This window comes from Octopus bimaculoides, chromosome 3, assembly GCF_046866305.1.
Source record: "Octopus bimaculoides isolate indiv1 chromosome 3, ASM4686630v1, whole genome shotgun sequence".
Classification (NCBI taxonomy): Eukaryota; Metazoa; Mollusca; class Cephalopoda; order Octopoda; family Octopodidae; genus Octopus; species Octopus bimaculoides.
The window spans coordinates 23,279,650-23,287,653 of record NC_142930.1 but is presented as its reverse complement, the minus strand read 5'-3'; the positions used below and the strand labels follow the sequence as shown (position 1 = coordinate 23,287,653).

Genomic DNA, 8,004 nt, shown 5'->3' with positions numbered 1-8,004 from the left:
AATTTTAAGGAGTTGTATTTTTCTTTCTGTTGTTGTTTTTCATCCTCTTTCTTTACAATCCTAGAGTCAAACGGACATGATGGCTCAATTAGTAAGCAACTTTGCATTCCTTGTCTGTTATTGTTATGTCTAGTACATTATATACATTTGAATAGGAAATCCCACAGAATTTTGCAATTCTCCGACTCTTTCGACCCAATGGTCATACCATGTACCTCCAGCTTCAAATCCCCATTTCTGACAAAGCTTCCATATCATCATTATTATTATTATTATTATTATTATTGTTGTTGTTGTTGTTGTTGTTGTTGTCGTTGGTGTTGTTGTTGTTGTTGTTGTTGTTGTTTCTTTATTTTCTCTTTCATTTGTGTGTGTTGTACCCTATCTAGTTCATTGATACCTAAATATTTGTATGTCTGGCTTTGGTCTAATTCTCTTATTTCATTGGCTTTATCTAGTGTGATGTTGCTACTCTTAACTAGTTTTCCTCTTTTTTAGGGTTGCTTTGGCACATTTTTCTAATCCAAATTTCATATCTATGTCTTTGGTAAATCCATGTACTGTCTGTAGTAGTATTTCCAGCTCTTTATCATTTCTAGCGTATAGTTTTAGGTTAGTAATATTATTATTATTATTATTATTATTATTATTATTATTATTATTATTATCATTATCATTGGTGATGATGATGATGGTAATGATGATGATCCTCGTCGTCGTCGTCGTCGTTGTCGTCGTGGTATGCATGTGTTTTGAAGCTACTAACATGACTACCATAAATACCAAATGTTAAATGTTAAACAAAATACCCATATTAAAATAACTTTCAGTCAACATTTAAGTTTTCACTGGGTGGTTCTGGTGGAGACAGTAAATTGGTAGTCAGCAGCGGAGGTGTTTATGGATTGGCGGTTGCGGTACCGTAGCCATGGCGGTGATAGTACAGTGCTATATATATATATATATATATATATATATATATATATATATATACATAGATATGTGTGTGTGTGTGTGTGTGTGTGTGTGTGTGTGTGTGTGTGTGTACATATATATATACATATATATATACACCCACACCCATAAACATATCATCCATAACCATAGATAAACGCACGCATACATATATATATGCAGACACATACACACACGCGTGTGCATTCTGTAACGCAATGGGACTGAACTCGGAAACGTGGTTGGGAAGCATAGATAGATAGATAGATAGATAGATAGATAGATAGATAGATAGATAGATAGATAGATAGATAGATAGATAGATAGAAAGGCAGACAGACAGACAGACAGACAGACAGACAGATAAATAGATAGATACATACATACATACATACATACATACATACACACATACATACATACATACATACATACATACATACATATATACATACATATATACATGCATATATACATACATAATCATATATCTGTTGGTGAAAATATATATCAATACAGAGACAGACACGTACACGAAAAATGCACACCCACAGCCATATGTGCATTTATGCAAACAGCTGATTGCACACATTTATTTGTATATAAACAATGACATTTGTGCACCAACGCTACCTTCATAGTCTGTCTTTCACACACACCGACAACCATACATTTAGAGCTATAGGAACATATCACACACACACACACACACACACACACACACACACACACACACACACCACACCACACATATATATAACCATTACTTTCTGTTCTACTAGTCAAATGGATAAATAGGCGAGACGTTTGTGAATGGTATTTGGATCATAGTTTTACCAGTGCTGAAATCACTTGAACCATTATAATTTATCACCAAATATAACAAAGTATTTGCCTAAGAAGCTATGGTTATCTATTAAACACGTAAGTTCTGAAAGTTATTTTTCTGGTAGTTATTTTGCATTTTAATTGTAATGTATTATATCTGAGCATATTTTTAAAGGAATAATGATAATAATTATTATTGTTGTTGCTGTTGTTGTTATTTAAGGTGATGAGCTGGCACGCCAGGCGAAATGCTTTGCTCAACTTTGTCATGTCTGCACGTTCTGAGGTCAACTTCCACCGAGTCGACTTTACCTTTCATGTTTTCGGGGTCGATAAATTAAGTACCTGTTCAGTACTGGAGTCGATGTAATCGACTAGTTCCTTCCCCAAAAATTTCAAGTTTATTATTTTTTTTTTCTTGTTGTTGTTATTTAAGGCGGCGAGCTGGCAGAATCGTTGGCACGCCTGCCGAAAAGCTTTGCCGTGCTTCGTCCGTCTGCAAGTTCTGAGTTCAAATTCCACCGAGGTCGACTTTCATCCTTTCATCTTTCGGGGCCGATAAATTAAGTGCCAGTTGAACACTGGGGTCGATGTAATCGACTCATCCCCTCCCCCAAAATGGCAGCCCTTGTGGCAAAATTTGAAACCGCTATTATTATTATTATTATTATTATTATTAATCCTGCGAGTTGGCAGGATCCTTAGGGCAGTGGACAAATTGCTTAGCAGCATTTCGTTCGTCTTTACGCTCTGAGTTCAAATTCCACCGAGGTCAACTTTCCTTTTCATCCTTTCGGGTCGATAAATTAAGTACCAGTTGCGTACTGGTGTAGAGCTAATCGACTGGCTCCCTCTTGCCAAAATATCGGGCCTTGTGCATAGAGTAGAAAAGATTATTACCACTTTCGGGGTCGGTAAAATAAGTACCAGTTGAACACTGGGGTTGATATAATTGACTTACACCCTCCCTTAGAATCTTCCAGATAATCATTGCTATCCATTAGAGACAAACTTTCTGTAGGAGCTCTACCGAGCATTCTATTCTATTTCCTTCAGTTATCTGTGTATATTTTTACTTACTGTTCCCAACGCACCAATTATTATAGGCTCGATCTTTACTGCTCCAAATTCTTCCTATTTCAAATTTTAAGGGATTGTATTATTTTGTTTTGTTTTTCTTCCCATTATTATTATTATTATTATTATTATTATTATTATTATTATTATTATTATTGAGTGAGAGAGCAGTGCATGCCATCAAAGTGACACTTGGGTAAAATATACGAAGCCCAATATACCCATCATGACTACCCGTCTGATAAGGGTACACCGGTACATGCATTACAACCATATGTGGGCGACATGGTGATCTTATATCAAAATAGACATCGCATGACCTTGCAGGTGGAACCCAATTAGAATTTTCTTCAGGTCGAGCAGCCCATCCCGTCCAAAAGGGTTGCTTAAGGGTGTTAAACGAAACACCCATGTTTCCAGAGGAAAATTGTTCAAACCCAAAGAATTCCTCTCAACACATGGCTATGATGTTCCCTCACTACATCTGCTTGTGATCAGAGATGCACATATCCTCAGCTACTAAAGGGCATGCCCACCTGGTTAAGATCAAGCAACTGACGAGCGAATCTTTAGGAGTGAGCAGCATATTTGCAATAGCCCATCTTTTTTACCAAGACAAAACATGTACATGATAACGCTTCCAATCTGTTATGACTAGAAGCCATGAGAGCCAGTGCATGGCACTGCGTCAGGGCATATTATTATTATTGAGTGAGAGAACAGTGCATGCCATCAATATGACCCTGGGGTAAAGTATACGAAGCCTAGTATACCCATCATGACTACCCATCTGATAAGGGTACACCAGGCACATGCGTTACAACCGTATATGTGCGACATAGTAATCTCATATCAAGAAAATCAGCGAGATCGATAAATTAAGTACCAGTTGAGTACTGTGGTTGATGTAATCGATTATTCCCCTCCCCCAAATTTCAGGCCTTGTGCCCATAGTAGAAAGGATTATTATTGTTGTTGTTGTTATCATCATCATCATTGATTCTTTTGCAACACGATAATAATCTTTTTAGTAATATTTAAGAGGTTTTTCTTCCGAAATGTGAATGCTTTATATATATATATATATATATATATATATATATATATATATATATATATATATATATATATATATATATATATATATATATATATATATATATATATTTCGTTCATTGAAAAAATATATGATCAAAAATATTTCAGCCACGCTGATAATATCTTTATAAAAACAACTAAGATTATTACAATTCTTAAAAAGAAAATAAAAAAGAAAAATTAAATATATCAATTTTATGCATCATTTTCCTCGTAATTCTTTAATTTCATATTCAAATTTCTAATCTCAGCCAAATTTTACGAAGAAATTATGATCTCCCATACGGTAGCTGCCATCTCTAGAGAAACCATTTACAACTACATTATACTATATCTTTCCTTTAAGATGATAGATTGCGCTTGAAGAAAATTCTGTTACTATTTTTGAAAGACCGCATAAGACTACATAGTTGCATCGTTGGCTCATCAACTTCAGTGTCACTTTTGATGTTGCTATTGTTGTTGTTGTTGCTATTGTTGTTGTTGTTGCTATTGTTGTTGTTGTTGCTATTGTTGTTGTTGTTGCTATTGTTGTTGTTGTTGCTATTGTTGTTGTTTATCTTGCTGCTCTTGCCGCTTGTTGTTCTAGTTGCTGTTTAATAACAAGGCTTTCGTTTATTCTGTCCTCCACCGCCCCTCCCCACTTATACAAATATGTTTACTTTCTTTAGACTCTTCGAACTCCTGCAATCAACAACAACTTTCTCACACCAAATCACTTCTTCCGTCGACGACATTTGTCTTTATCCATCCCTCAGGAAACTTACAAAGCTGGTCGTCTCATTCGCACGTCTCATTCACATGGTGCAGAAACTGAATCTTTGGTAATCCTCTACAAATTTTATCGACACACAGACACTTTACGTCCTTGATTCCTGTCTCACTTCCAAACCCTTCTTTACCACAATATAACTGTTCATTCGTCTATCAAGTCCTCCGACTACTTCCTTATTGCGCCTACCTCTTACATACCCCCACATACTACTCAAATCCCTCACTTTCAGAACACTATAGCTCTTCAAGACAGAGCGGTATGTAAACTAACCCTAGTAGCACATATCCTTCATCGATGACCCATCCGTAACAAGAAAGAGAGAAAGTGAAACCATTCGTAAGTTATATTGATAAAGTTTTTTTTTCTATCGAACTGTCTCTAGTGCATATTAAGAATTTTATTCTGCTTATACGACGCCTTTGCGAACTAGTGCATACTTCATACACTATCTCTATATATATTATAGCAGACGGGCTAACTCGATTTCGTTTCGGTAGTGATACGGATACGTGACATTGAGAAACCGCAAAGCCGAAAAAATACGTATCCTATGTTCCACATTCACTTATGGGACAATTTCGTTTCGCTTAGTTCTGAAATATGTTGTAGTTTTTAACATAATACGTCCATAAAGGAATTCTTTCGGATGTTAAACGGCGGCTTCTATCTTTTTAACGAGGCACACGTTAAGTATGTTGTATTCATAAACTTTTTACTATAGATCTGCTTCTATTACGTAATTCGAATTTTATATTAATGCTTGTTTTTAAATCGCCTTACGATGAAAGCAATTTAACATTAAACTAAAAAATTACTCAATACTTTTTGTAGAGCACATGCTTATTATACTTTTACAAGAGGAGGAGTGACAATGACTTCGAAGTCACTGGCACCTCTCGTGTAAAAATATTACATATATATATATATATATATATATATATATATATATATATATATATATATATATATATATATATATATAATAAATACTTTCTTTCAAAAGAGAAAAGACAGAAGAGAGAGATAGACGTCCAGTCCTTAGAACGTCGTGCAGAAAAAGAAATATGGTCACATGAGGAAAAGAAAGACGGACGATGGTCACATGTGAGCAACGAGAGAGAAAAAAAGAGGGAGAGAGAGACAGATAGAAAACGGTGAATGGGAGAAAAGGGGAATTAGAGAAGGGTGGGGGAGAAAACAGTATAGAGTAGAGTCGCATCAAAAAGGTTAAGATAAACTTACTTGGAAATATATATATATATATATATATATATATATATATATATATATATATATAATTAAAAAAAGGGCCACTAATGGTTTTATGCTGTAGAGTTACAATAATTTGACGGAATTATATGACATGCCGTGTGTCTCCAAGCAATCTTTCAGGCTCAATGCATATTGTTAGACCTATTAAAAAACTAGGACGTTAGTCTATATAAAGACATGAGGAGAAACGGGAAGAAAAACACGAGGAAGATTGATGCAAAAAGTGGAACGAGAAGAAAAGTAAGAAAATCCAAGATCGCCCCCTCTTTGTCGGTGGAAATCATAATTAATCTATTTGGAGTAGAATAATATAACAGATTGACCAAAGTCTGTGAGATAGCATCACAAGTCGGAGAGGGTGGTGTACACAAATTCAATAAAAGAAATTTGCCATTGAGCTTACATTTGCTAAAAATTTCGGAACTAGTAGTATGGTAGAATTCTTATATCTATAAAGAATGTACGATCAATCGGTTGTATATCACTTGCATCTCTTTTATCCATTTACATATGGCGTAGATTTCTCCAGGTTTTTCAACTTGATTCTATGTAAAAGCCGTTCTGCAAACCACCAACCTCTTTTCTTCCCGTTTTTGCATAACCCAGTGTCCTACTTTTCAAATAAGCCTAACGGTTTGTACTGAGCCTGAAAGATTGCCTGGAGACATATGGGATGTAATAGAAATCAGCCAAATTATAGCACCTCTGCAGTATGGAACTATTAGTAACTCTTTTGTAAATTGTGTATATTAAATATTTATCTTTCACTGGATAGAGGATTAGTTTGTTGATACTACCTATAATGGAAGAGCATATATATATATATATATATATATAGAATAGTGGTACAAAAATATATATAAGCATACATGAATTTGCATACATATATTTGTGTGTGTATATATATAAAGAAATATCTTCATACATGCATATATATATGTTATGTGCATGTAAAATGCATATTGCATTTTCACACACACACATACACACTTACATATGTGTATGTGTATACAATTGCAAATAGACACACACACGTACATAGACACAAACAACAATGGCTTCATATGTTCATGTAAATTTTTGCTAATATTTCTGTGTGTATAAGTTGTTTATGTAGTAGTGTGTGTGTGTGTGTGTGTGTGTGTGTGTGTGTGTGTGTGTGTGTGTGTGTGTGTGTGTGTGTGTGTGTGTGTGTGTGTGTGTGTGTGTGTGTGTGTGTGTGTGCACTCATGTATGTACTGATATAGTATTATCTCTCCCAGACATATTAGAATCTCATACAGAGATAAAATTGCTTTGGCTGGTGGGGGAACGTATGCAAAAATAAATAGCATTGTAACAATTCTTTTGGTTAGGAATCTTTATACAAATATAGAAATATGTTTTCTTGTGACGTTGGGCGCTTGTAGTTGACTATTTGCATTGTAAACACTGTTACAGGTAACATAAATAGCCAAATATATTCTTAAAGATGGAACTACGTTTGTTTATTGAACTAAATACGCTTCAAAATATGCACGTGTCTGTGTGTGTGTGTGTGTGTGTGTGTGTGTGTGTGTGTGCATACATCTTTGTGTGCGTATACACACACACAGATATATATATGCACAAATATTTATGTGTATATATATATATATATATATATATATATATATATATATATATATATATATATATATATACATATGTATTTTACACAAATATACTTACATGCATATATATATATGTGTGTGTGTGTGTATGCATGTATTTATGTATGTATGTATGTATGTATGTATATATGTATAAATGTATGTATGTATGTATATATGTATGTATGTATGTATGTATGTATGTATGTAAGAATGAATGTATGTATGTATATAAAGGGAGCATTGAAGTACAAATGTGGTTTTGTTAAAACGCTTTATTCCTATTGAAAAGGCAAATGAGAAAATGAGAGAAATAAAAACTATTATTCTAAGCTGGGTGAGTTATGCTGAAACAATAAGTGGCCAGCA

The 8,004-nt window shown here is 34.3% G+C and overlaps 1 protein-coding gene across 3 annotated transcripts in view; it reads left to right on the top strand.

The window, feature by feature from the left end:
- Positions 1-1,161: 1,161 nt before the first annotated feature.
- Positions 1,162-8,004, top strand: part of LOC106873899 (protein FAM167B) — a 52,075-nt gene continuing 45,232 nt past the window's right edge. The window contains exons 1-2 of one of the 3 annotated variants that reach the window (XM_014921430.3): positions 1,162-1,878; positions 4,629-4,781. The gene's annotated coding sequence lies outside the window, so the exon portion shown is untranslated. Of the gene's footprint in view, positions 1,879-4,628; positions 5,069-8,004 lie in introns of all 3 variants that reach the window. The other 2 variants (XM_014921428.3, XM_014921429.3) reach the window with 2 other exon arrangements.